This window comes from Mytilus californianus, unplaced genomic scaffold (assembly GCF_021869535.1).
Source record: "Mytilus californianus isolate M0D057914Y unplaced genomic scaffold, xbMytCali1.0.p SCAF_5, whole genome shotgun sequence".
Lineage (NCBI taxonomy): Eukaryota > Metazoa > Mollusca > Bivalvia > Mytilida > Mytilidae > Mytilus > Mytilus californianus.
This window is the reverse complement of record NW_026262701.1, coordinates 51,211,071-51,223,601: the sequence shown is the minus strand read 5'-3', so window position 1 is coordinate 51,223,601 and position 12,531 is coordinate 51,211,071. Positions and strand designations below refer to the sequence as shown.

The window sequence follows — 12,531 nt, the reverse complement described above, 5'->3', positions numbered from 1 at the left end:
TACCTTATTTATGTATTTAAAGGTAAAATCTCTTACAAACTTATTTTCCCGTTTTCTATCTGTTTTATTTACGATCTAACAAAATCAGTATTTTAAGCCAATCTACTCTTATTTTCTACTGACATCGCCTAAAAATATTGGCATTTTTGAATCGTAAAGATAATTGCAAGAACACTTTTAAAATGGAGAAAAGAAGTTTAAATATTTAATGTGTGGTTAGCTTCAATGAGACAACAATCCAACAACAAAACTATTTAAAGAGAGAAACATACAATTTGACATTACACAGGAATATCACAAGCTTCAGATCTTCACAAATCCATATATAAAGTTAACAGTAACAAATAAAGAATCGAAACCCAGTTGTCTTATATAAGTAAAGTGGCTATTAAGGAGATAATTTGAATGACGATACAAAATACGAGTTCATACAACTGGGATGAGCGAGCAGCCAATCCTCATTCACCCGTAAACACTTTAGATTTTATTGTCGCTTCTATTCTTGAATTCACAGTTTATAGTACACCCCCCCTGTTTTTGTTAGGTTAGTCTTGCTCAGTCTTTAGTTTTTCAATGTTGTGATTTGAGGACTGCTGTATGTCTTTATGTCGTTTCTTTATACTTTGCCATGGCTTTGGAAGTTTGTTTTTGACGTGGGCGTTTGATTGCCCTTTTTGTATATTTCACTTCTTTGAGATAGCAAATGATGCAGCGTATACATGTATGTTTCAATGTCGGATTGTTTTCATATGCTCATTCCCCAAGGGTAACTGGGGAATAGAAATGTGTTCACTTCTGACCGGCAGTAAAGCCTTTGCCAAAGAGGGTGTCAGTTTGGCTATGCGGGATGTATAAGTACGCAGCCACGTCTGGATAGAATGGGACGTTATGTTGATGATTCGTGTAAAGAGAACACCACGCTCTATGAACGTTAAGAACCCCTGCTACAACTTTTTGAAGGGTCCGTAGGTGGGCTGTTTCATGGCAAAATTTCTGTCCCTATCCAATGCACCCTATTTTTTCCTGTGGCAGTCCACATTTCCCCGACCTGCATTCCGGTCGACCATTAATACAGAACCTACCCATTGTATCATCAATTTGTATTGTTAATCTGTTCTCGTCCTCAACATTCCTGAACTTTTTGCCACTGGACGTTAAGCTATCAACATTCAATCATTCTTTGTTGTTCAAAAACCGACTGTAAATATTATCGTCAAATTCGTTTTCTTTGCGCATTCTTAAAAATATAGAATCGGCACATGGTTTGAATTGAAATGGCGATATGCAAAATGTTTTGTCAACCGGATAAAAAAGGATGAGTTAGGAACGAAATTTTGCAATTTAAATGCGATAAGAGTTTCTTTTCATTCATTTTAAGGTTGTTGCTATTAATTTTATTAGTTTTGGCAGTGGGTTATTAATTTTAAAAATTGCTTCGAGAAAATAGCTACTTCCGATAAGACTTCGTGGTTCAGCATTAATAGTAAAAAAATATCCGATAAAAAACGTTAAATGCAACGATATGAACCTACGAAGTCTTATATTATAGGACTAGAAACAATCACAAACTGTGACACGTAGCTATAATTAGATGCTGAGAAGATACAGACAATATTAACAGTGCTCTAGCTATATAAGAATAAGGAAATGTGGTGTGATTGCTAATAAAACAACTATCCACGAGCCAACAATTAGTATTTTTTATTAAATTCATCTGTAGATGGATAATTTTATACATATATTTTTATATATTAATATATAGGTTGTCATTGTAATCACATTTAACAACAAGGAGGGTAATGTTAAAATAAAGTGGTATCCATCTATAAATCAACATCAAATTTCAGATGGATAGATGTAATGTCCTCATGAAGATAGTTTGTCGAGGAAAATGTTATGATTTTATGTCAATCTTTATAAAGTATCAAGTAATTTTTAAGCACTTCATATGATTTTAATTTAATGACTGCTTCTGTTGCACTCATAGATAAGATAAGAATTTTTTTTGCTATTTTTAGACATTATATATATACAATATAAACTATACGTTAATATAACATGTATAATGATTTAACTAGATATGCTATGCATATAAAGGGAAACGTACCTTCAGAATAAGTAGAGATCATATCAAATCATCTAAAAGCCCGTCAAAAAGAAATATCTTAACAGATTATAACATGACCTTTTCCTTATCGGTATCACCTAAAGAGTCCCATATAAGTCGGAAATTGTTATTGGAGTCTCAAATTGATTTAATCACATACAGTACCATCATATTAACATTCAAAAGTTTAAAGTCTGAATGATTTGCAACAGGAGGGATTAAAATTATCAATAAAAAAATAAACAAATGCTTATTGGACCATATAACAAATATTGAAATATCGAAAAATTTATATGCAGTTCTGATTAAAAATTCAATAACAACTGACTATAACACTAGAAAAGTAATATCTGTGTTCTATGATGAATAATCGCAAGCAAGACAACGTACATACTAAAACGTGTTAATGTCTTGCCATCATAATCTTGAAAGACAAATTCTTGATAGTTGTTGTCTACACTAAACAATCCATTATTTCATTTCAGTTGATTAATGTAAACTTCTGTAGGCAGTTCATTGCATTGGTACATTCAGTGATGTGAATCCCATCATTACATTGGTACATTCATTGATGTGAATCCCATCATTGCATTGGTACATTCAGTGATGTGAATCCCATCATTGCATTGGTACATTCAGTGATGTGAATCCCATCATTGCATTGGTACATTCAGTGATGTGAATCCCATCATTGCATTGGTACGTTCAGTGATGTGAATCCCATCATTGCATTGGTACATTCAGTGATGTGAATCCCATCATTGCATTGGTACATTCAGTGATGTGAATCCCATTGGTACATTCAGTGATGTGAATCCCATGGGAACATGCCTTTTTACTTTCAACAGTTTCGTCCATAATCTACAAATTGAAAAACCGTAGAAACTGTATGTAGAATAAAGATGACAAAATTAAAAGAAACCTTGGATAACAGAACCATCGGATTGGCTAATTGTCAGGTGTGCATTAAGCTTAAGTAACATATATTGCCGGGCTAAATTTCTGCAGCTACCTTACATCGTTATTTTTTTTTATGGCAATCAAATTTATCTTTTATTCTGGTTAACTCACTTTTTGAAGAACCTACCTATTGTATTATAGCACTGTGATCCTGACTGCATGAAACATTTACCAGTGGATTTAAACTAACTGAATTCAATCAAATAAAAACTACCTGCCCATTGCTGATTGCAATAACATCTTGCCACAAGCTACAAGAAGACGACTACACACCTAACTTTTATTCACCAGATGTCCTTACTTCTTTTCTTAAAGTGGCAGCTCTTATTCTTTTCTGAAATACAGTATGAAATTTAAATAAGTAAACTAACATAATTATTTGATGAATGGTAAATGTATACATGTATCTGTTCTATGTGACAAAAAATGTCCATGTAACAGGTGGGTGGCATAAGTATACATGTATCTGTTCTGTGACAAAAAATCAAAAAATGTCTATAATAGGTGGGTGGTATAGGTATACATGTATCTGTTCTATGTGACCCAAAATGTCCATGAAACATATGGGTGGTAATAGTATATATGTATCTGTTCTATGCGACAAACATATCCCAGTAACAGAAGGTGTTATAGATATACACTTAACTGTTCTATGTCACTTTAAAATTTCCAAGTAACAGGTGGGTGGTATAAGTATACATGTATCCGTTCTATTGTACAAAAAATGTCCAAGTAACATGTGGGTGGTATAGGTATACGTGTATGTGTTCTATGTGACAACAATTGCGCTATAACATGTGGATGGTATCAATATACATGTATCTGTTCTATGTGTGAGAAAAAAAATCCATGTAAAAGGTGGGTGGTATTTTCATATATATATATATATCTGTTCTATTGACAAAAAATATCCATGTAACATGTTTGTGGTATAAGTACACATGTGTGTGCTCTACGTGACAAAAAAGTTTGTCTAACAGAAGGGTGGTATGTGATAAAAAGTGTCTGGAACAGGTGCGTGGTAATAGTAGATATGTATCTGGTCTGTGTGACAAAAATATCCTTGTACCAGAAGGGTGGTATAAATATACATTTAACTGTTCTATGTCACCAAAAAATGTCCATGTAACAGGTGGATGGTATTAGTATACATGTATCTGTTCTATTGACAAAAATGTCCATGAAACAGGTTGGTGGCATAAATGTACACGTATCTGTTCTATGTGACAAAAAAGTCTGTATAACAGGTGTGCAGTATAATTATACATGCATCTTTTCTATGACAAAAGATATCTTAATAACAGGAGGTGGTACATGTATAGGTCTACATATATCTATTCTATGTGACAACAAATGTCCATGTAACAGGTTGGTGGTTTCAGTATAAATATATCAGTTCTATATGACAAAATACGTCCATGAAACAGGTCGGTGGTATAAGTATACATGTATCTGTTCTTTGTGACATAATAATGTCAATGTAACAGATGGATGGTTGGTGTTTACATGTATCTGTTTTTGTGACAAAAATGTCCTTGTAACAAGTGGATGGTAAACGTATACATACACTAGTAATTATTTTGGGGCCCTTTATAGCTTGCTGTTCGGTGTGAGCCAATGCTCCGTGTTGTACCTTGACCTATAATGGCTTACTTTTATAAATTGTAACTTGGTTGGAGAGTTGTCTCATTGGCACTCATACCACATCTTCCTATATCTATGTATGTGTTGTATGTGACAAATCTTGTCTATGTAATAAGTGGGTGGTAAATGTATTTGTATCTGAACACATCTTAGAAGGATTTGTTATTCTGAAGCACAAAATGCACTTTAATTTTATATATCTGGTGGATGCCAGGCCTTGAAACTGCACAGGTCACCCTGTACTCAGTGTAGTTTTTGAGCTGAAAACACCCATTTTTTTTGTCCATTAGTTATGTCTTATGATGAACCTTAAATCATTAAACGGATTGTGGCAACATGAATATCGAAGAAACACAACATTGTTTGTGGTTTCAATTATAACTGTTTTGGCATACCTTTTTACTGGTTCTGACATATGTAAGTATTATGTCTGTTTGTTTAGTGGTGTAACGGTGGTTTTGTTAATGTCATCTGCACAGGCATTTGTCTCTAAAAAAAACCTATATACTTTAATGTAACACAAGGTACCTAACTCGTATATTTCAGAAATGCAATGTAGTCGCGAACGGTTGAAATATAAAGGAAGTTCGCGACTAGATGATATTTCTCAAATATACGGGTTAAGTACCTTGTGATATATCAAAGTATATAGGTAAACTTTTTAGAGACAAATGCCTGTGCAGATGACATTAAAAAACCACTGTTACACCACTAAACAAACAGATCTAATACTTAAATATATACGGGATAACAAGTTTTAGTGGGATAGACAACCGGAAAATCGAAATACAACAGAAGTTCGCGACCGGGTGACATTTCTCAAACATACGAGTTTTTTTCAGAGAAAATTGCATGCGGTCATTAAAGAACAGCCATTTTTTTAGAGCATGCGCAAACCGTTATGAGAACTACGTCACCGTTCTATGTATTCTATTTGGAGACGAGTCACATAATATACCCCAGATACTGATCTCATCTGAGCGACATGGTATAGATAGAACCCATCATGTCAAGTGGTTGTCTTCTGTTGGAGCTTATTGTTTTTAGGTTGTTTAAAGTTTTGTGTAGATGGCAAATCTTTGTTTATTTTTAATGTATATATACATATATTAGGAGCCACCATTTATTTTTCGAGAGTTCGGGACAAGAATAATCCCTTACAAGAGTTGTTAGCCCGGCTTTTCTGTATCACACGGCTAAACAAATCATTGTATACACAACTATTTCCTGCATTTTGTTGCAGCTCTTGAAAGGGGAATATTGTATGGTGCATGAAAATTGTTGTATGGTTTTAAATTAAAAGTTTGTTTTTAAAGATGTATCGAAATTTGTAAATCCCTCAAGCACGTTAGCATTGTGAGATATTTTAAATGCTAAAAATCTTCAATGATTTGAAAAGGGGAATAGTGTTTCAATTAATCATTTGTATGTGTTTTTTTTACATTTTTTACAAGGTAAGAGGCTGTATGCAGTTTTATGACTATTGAACAGCGGTATAACTACTGTTGCCTTTATTTACCTAGGCAATAACATCGCTTTTGTCATCAACAAATTAAAACATAACTAAATTTGTATTCTTTTCGAATGGTTTTTGGGATGTATAAATACACAGCCACGTTATTTTCTGTTTAGAGATTGGTTTATCTATATATAACATGATAAATGAGGGACGAAAGATACCAGAGGGAGAGTATATCGTGTCATATGATAAATATTTATTATAAGGTTAAATCCTAACGATCCTACTGCCTGTCGATACTTTTATTTTGGCATTGCACAAGTCAAGTCTTCTTTAACTGTCCATGGCGTTAAATCACTAAGTCCCTGGGATGTCTTTTAATTGAATTTAGTCTCTGGTACATGATTTGTTATTGTTATTTTTTTTTTTTTTTTTTTTTGCTTTTAACTAGCTTTGAGTAACTGCGAGTACTCCAAAATCGTACTTTCGTGTTAATTTGACATGTTGACACAATTTGTAATGCATTTCTGTAATTCAATGTTTACTTATTTTGTGTTATATCTCGTCTCACTATTTTTCATATGTACCACCTTTGATAAGTATTTAGTATGACGATAAATTTTCACTTCTGTACTCGTGCTGTGAACAACAAATTTATTAATTTTGTAAAAAAATGTTTACTCCAGTACTCCTAACAACAAAATTATTATATTTAAATTTACCTGTGTATGTTGTTTTATTTAACGCCATTTTGTTGCAGGTAAGAGTTGTCGTATTGACACTCTTCCTACACCTTTTTTATTACTACCTAAAACGTCTGTTATATAGGCAACTACGTTTTAATATTGAATTGATATTGTGTCATAGATCAAACTTATTCGCTCAGTGTATGTTTACCTTCTTTTTTTTTTTGTTAAAATGTCTTTTTGATCGAGTTAAGCCATTTCAATTGATATTTTATAGTGTGTCTTTTTATGTTGTAATGTTACACTACTGTCTCAGGTTAGGGTGAAGGTTGGCGCCTGTTTAAACGTTTAAACCCACTGCATTTGTATGCACCTGTTCTAAGTCAGGAGCCTGTTGTTCAGTGGTTGTCGTTTGTTTTATATAGATTAGACGGTTGGTTTTCCTGTTTGAATTGTTTTACACTAGTCGTTATGGGGCCCTTTATAGCTTTCTGTTCGGTGTGAGCCAAGGCTCCGTGTTGAAGGCCGTACTTTGACCTATAATTGGTAACGTTTTATACATTGTGACTTGGATGGAGAGTTGTCTCATTGGCACTCATACCATATCTTATTTATATAGCAGGATACCATTAACTTGACGGCAAACCCGGGCTCGCTCCTTTTGGAGTTCATGCAATATTCTCAGTCTTTGTTTGTTACTTTGTATCTTTTAAATTGATCTACCAGATTTGAACATCGGTAATGTAATGTTTTCTTTATTTTACGACTATTAAGAATAAATTGTTAAGAAAAATAAGTCATAATATTCAAAGACTTTTATTTTCCATAACAACTGTATTCCCACCTCGTTCCGAAAACCTTACAGGTACACCCATCAGAATTCTTCTGACCTTCATCTACACATTTACCATTTGTGTCCTCGCATTCTACAAGGGAAAATATATAAATTTTTGATATTAACAATCATAACAATGGCCAAATATTGACGATATTCAATGATATTCTTACGCTGTTGGAATTAAATTACATTTTTTTTCAAGTGTTACATGTATATTTATCAGTTCTTCGTTTTGTCAGTTCAATCTGATGAAGACGAACCATGCGCCTATCGTTCCAAATTATAAGCTTGGTTTCTTATGCGATTTTTTATAATATATTGACAGGGTGTTATACTGGTGGAAACTTTATTTCTCTAACCGCTGAGACTACTATTATACATTACTTAATTGTAAAACAAAAGAAGAATAGTTTTCGATAAAAACAAAACATGAATTTAAAAGATTTTGTTTAAAACACCAACAAGCAATAAGAAAGAATGCATATCGTCAACGGAATTGATATTTTGAAATAAAATGTAAGAATGATCACAATCTGTTAACCCTGTCATGTTCACGATTTTTACAAAAGTATACGTACGTGTTTTCACTATTGATGTTGCCCATTTTGTTTCGTAACCATTGGAATCAACAGAACATTTTTTCGTCGAACATTTATCCAACCACTGTTCATTGGCAGAATAGCAAACTCCTTTTACGTTGCAACCTTTACAACCATTTGCTAGTAAAAATATAAATATTAGAAATGAAAGGCATGATATTTGTTTATAGATTCGACACAATAACGTATGTATGAATATTTAAAGTCCGCATTCTTCCAAGAGTTTCAAAGGTTTTTTATTTGTGAGAGGCAGGACATATTTCCCTTGAATTTAGTTCACATCTAAGTCATTCCTAAATATTCATTAATTTGATTGATCCAATGACACTAAAAAATAAATAGATTTATCTAAAACGTTGAAAAAACTTGAATGTTAATGAATTTGGCTCATTCATAATCAAATGTAACTAGGTAAAGATTTCCGGTAGGCGGTAACGGTAGCCATTACCTAAATTCTCCTGCCCATATCATGATCTTGGATATGTATGATGGCTCGTTTCGAAGCTTAGACATTTTCACATATGTGGTTAAATTTTCTTGGAACGAAGTGAATTTCATTTTTCCGTAATTTAGCACACCTTAAAAAGCTTTATGTGATGCGGCTTCTCGAGGTAAAAAAACTCCCCTTTTTCACAAAATAAGTTCTTTGAAAATTTAGTTCTTTGCATAAATTAAATAACTCTATAGTATTTACACCTTTATTCTATGGTCCTCTGCTCTCCAAATCAGCACAAATGGATAAGCTTAGTCACTTGTTAAACATTGAAACATTTCCAATATTAGTGCACAGAGATTATTCCTTTACGGACTACTTTTATGTTCCTCAATTTGAGGTGCATGAGGGATATTGACCCAACTAGCTTGCATTTGACCCCATTCAAAAAATTAAAACAAATTCCAAAGATATTGGTAGTACCTTTTTGTGCTTAATATTGCACGCATCTAAAGTCTTGTAAATACCAATTTGATTGGGTTTATAACACTTTATGAGATAACAAACAAAACGAGCCATATTGTGAAGGGGAAGCATCTTATTTTTTCTAAAAAAAAATTTCATCGTGTTTTGCTGAATAACTGTCGATCGTAAATCTAAAGCAGAAAAAACTAATCGATAGATAGTCATTTATAGTCATTCTTATAAAATGCGCTTCTCTTTAAATCATGAATACTAGATAATGAATAAAATTCAATTGTGAATAATTACATTACATGTATGTTTCACGAGAATCCGTTAGTTATGATTGGCTAACAACAATCGAACGTCATTCAAAAATTAACCTTCATATCAAAATGAAATGTTACATTCGTGATGACACGTGCTTCCACAAAAAATCTCACAGGTAAATAAAAGAAAAACTTGATAAAACTTTTTTCATCGTCTTATTAGCATGAAAATGTAATTATAAGAAATGAATGCTTCTTTTGGTAATTTTATCAGGGTGTAAAAGTGTTGATTGTGCACACATTTTTAGAATGTGCTTCGGTCAACACTTTAACAACCCAATAACATAACAAAAGGAAGCATTCATTTCTTAAGTATCTGTCACCATATCAGCTAATTGTAAAGGTCGCATGATCAGGTGCAATTCAAATGTCAATTATTTCCCCGTAGAACTTTTATTTTTTAAGGAGAAATTAAATTGGATGTTAATTCGACAATAGAAATGTATTGCTACATATCTAAATAAACCATAACCTTGTATAGTAAATGTGGTAATTATATAAAATATAAATGAAGGCAATAGTATACCGCTGTGCAATAGTCATAATTCGATTAAGCAAAAACAAATCCGGGTAACAAACTAAAACCGAGGGAAACACATCAACTATAAGAGGAAAACAACAGAAACACTGAACTAAACTAAAATTATCTTGCACAACATTATAATTGAAACCAGAAACCGTTATATGCTAAGAAATAGTGAATAATTCAAGAAACGCATCTAACATTTGGTATTTTATCCTGTTCAATTTCAAATTTTAAATTTGTTTTACAATTATTTCGGGTATGTGTTCTCAAACAAAAACATTAAATCGGAGTGATCCCCAAGGGTGACTGGGGAATAGAAGTATGGTCACCATTGGTCTTCCTCCGACCGGCAGTAAAACCCGTGCTAAAGTGGGGCGTCCGTTTGGCTGTGCGGGATGTACAAATTTGCAGCCACGTCCGGTCAGAATGGGGACGTTAAATCCGATGCCTCGTGTAAAGAGAGTGCCACGCTCTTTGCACGTTAAGAACCCTTGTAACAACTCTTTGAGGGGTCCGTAGGTGACCTGTTACAAGGCTAAATTTCTGTCCCTATCCAATATACCCTCATTTCGCGTGGCAGTCTAAATTTCTCCGTCCTTAATCCCTTAATCTATTACAGAACCTACCTATTGTATTTATTGTGAACTTGTTCTCGTCCTGAATATGCATGAAATATTTGCCACTGGACGTTAAGCAACCAACAATCAATCAATCAATTAAATCGGAGTGAACATAATTGACCTTTTAGTATTAATTAGTATGTGCGACAACTGGTTTGTTTATATTTCACATCATGTTACATTATGTAATAATATATAATTACTTATTCCTAACTGAGCAGCCATTACCACTACCATCAAAATCAAGCCACTTAATAATGCATTCATCTACAATATAACAGACATTTCATCAGTTTTATAAAAGGGTCTTTAATAATTAGACATATATGTATCATTGGTAAATTGATAAGTCATGGATTTCGTTACATATACCACAAATAACTTAAAACCTTCGATAAAGTGTTTTATAGTTATAATGATTTGGTTCGGAAGTTTGATTGTCCTGTAGGCAACTTAAAACTTATGAGATATCGCATCCTAATTTTTACTGTGAGCCCGTAAATTTAGATCAGTTCATGTTAGCTTATCGATCCTTTGAATAAACGTATTTTCAAAGGTTATCAATTTATCAATAATTCAAAGCATAACTAAATATGTATTGCTATTAGTTAATAATGTATAAGCTCTACTTCATGTTGATACTTATATTTTGGCATTGGTCATGTTTCCTAGAATGTTTAAAACGTCTTGACATTATATCTATTGGATGTGTATTGATTGATACACACTTTTGGATACGTGGTTTTTTATGAGTTGTTTTTTGCTTGGAACAAGATTTTAATAACTACGAGTACTCGCAGATCGGTATTTTGTGTCTTGAGTGTTTTAGTTAGTTGTTTGTTTTGCTTTAAAATCGATGAGACACCGGCAAAAGCATGGGCTACAAAACACTACATAGATACTAAAGACCGAACAACTTAACATATTAGTTGTTGGTATACTTTACAGAGATCATGCAAAAACACCTTTATTATATAGACACTCCAGACGACCTTTACACATTTTTTTATTACGAGCCTAAATTACCGTATCCGTTATAATGAAATGATGCTTTACGCGTAAGTCAAATTTCCAAACATACCAGCCAACAACAAATATACAAAAGAAAAAACACTAACAGACACACACACACTGAACTTTACATTGCAACTGTTTAATGTATTAGATTTTTAATATTATTCTTTTTCAAAAATGTTATCTTTAAAACTGCACATCAGTATATAGTGTTTTTTGTTTTTGTTTTGAACCAAAAAATGATTTAATACATTCATATATTTGACCTTACTTCATATGTTTCCTTGATTTGTGTGTTTTAATTGACCTCACACCATCAAAAACATACAAGTGACAAACGCAATGTAAAGCAAAATACAACTATGCCCTTTATACTGGCCAATGAATTCGGTATACACGAAACAATTATTACAACGTCAATTCTAAATTATGAGCACAAAATTTATGTAGAAATTGTGTTTTTCAACCTACCTTGTACAATATGAGATCACAACATTGATGTAAATGAATCTATCAAGTTGTATATATACTGCACAAAAAACACAGCTATTGAACATCCTCATTGAAATTCATTAGAAATAAACGATTAACTATAATTCATCATAAAAATCAAATAATTATGCAGAATCATGAGATGTTTGAGTCATTATATATTCCACTCAACAAATATATTTTAAAAAAGAAATACATAGTTAATTTTGAATGCTTTGACGTTGACATAGGTTTCTATTTTTTTTTTTGCTTCTAAAATTAATCAGTACCGCTCATGGTTGTCTGTCAAATCCCTGATGATACTATCCGTAAAGAAGCTTGAACGTATTAAACCAAGAGTTCCAAGTGGTGAAGTTGAAATC

General features: G+C 32.7%; 1 long non-coding RNA gene across 1 annotated transcript; it reads right to left on the bottom strand.

Annotated features, from left to right (window-relative positions):
• Window positions 1-7,656: 7,656 nt before the first annotated feature.
• Window positions 7,657-12,196, bottom strand: LOC127700838 (uncharacterized). Its single transcript, XR_007981736.1, has 4 exons — window positions 12,149-12,196; window positions 10,867-10,930; window positions 8,273-8,413; window positions 7,657-7,782 (listed from the first exon to the last, which is right to left on the bottom strand). It is a non-coding gene; the product is annotated as an uncharacterized LOC127700838 (long non-coding RNA).
• Window positions 12,197-12,531: the final 335 nt, after the last annotated feature.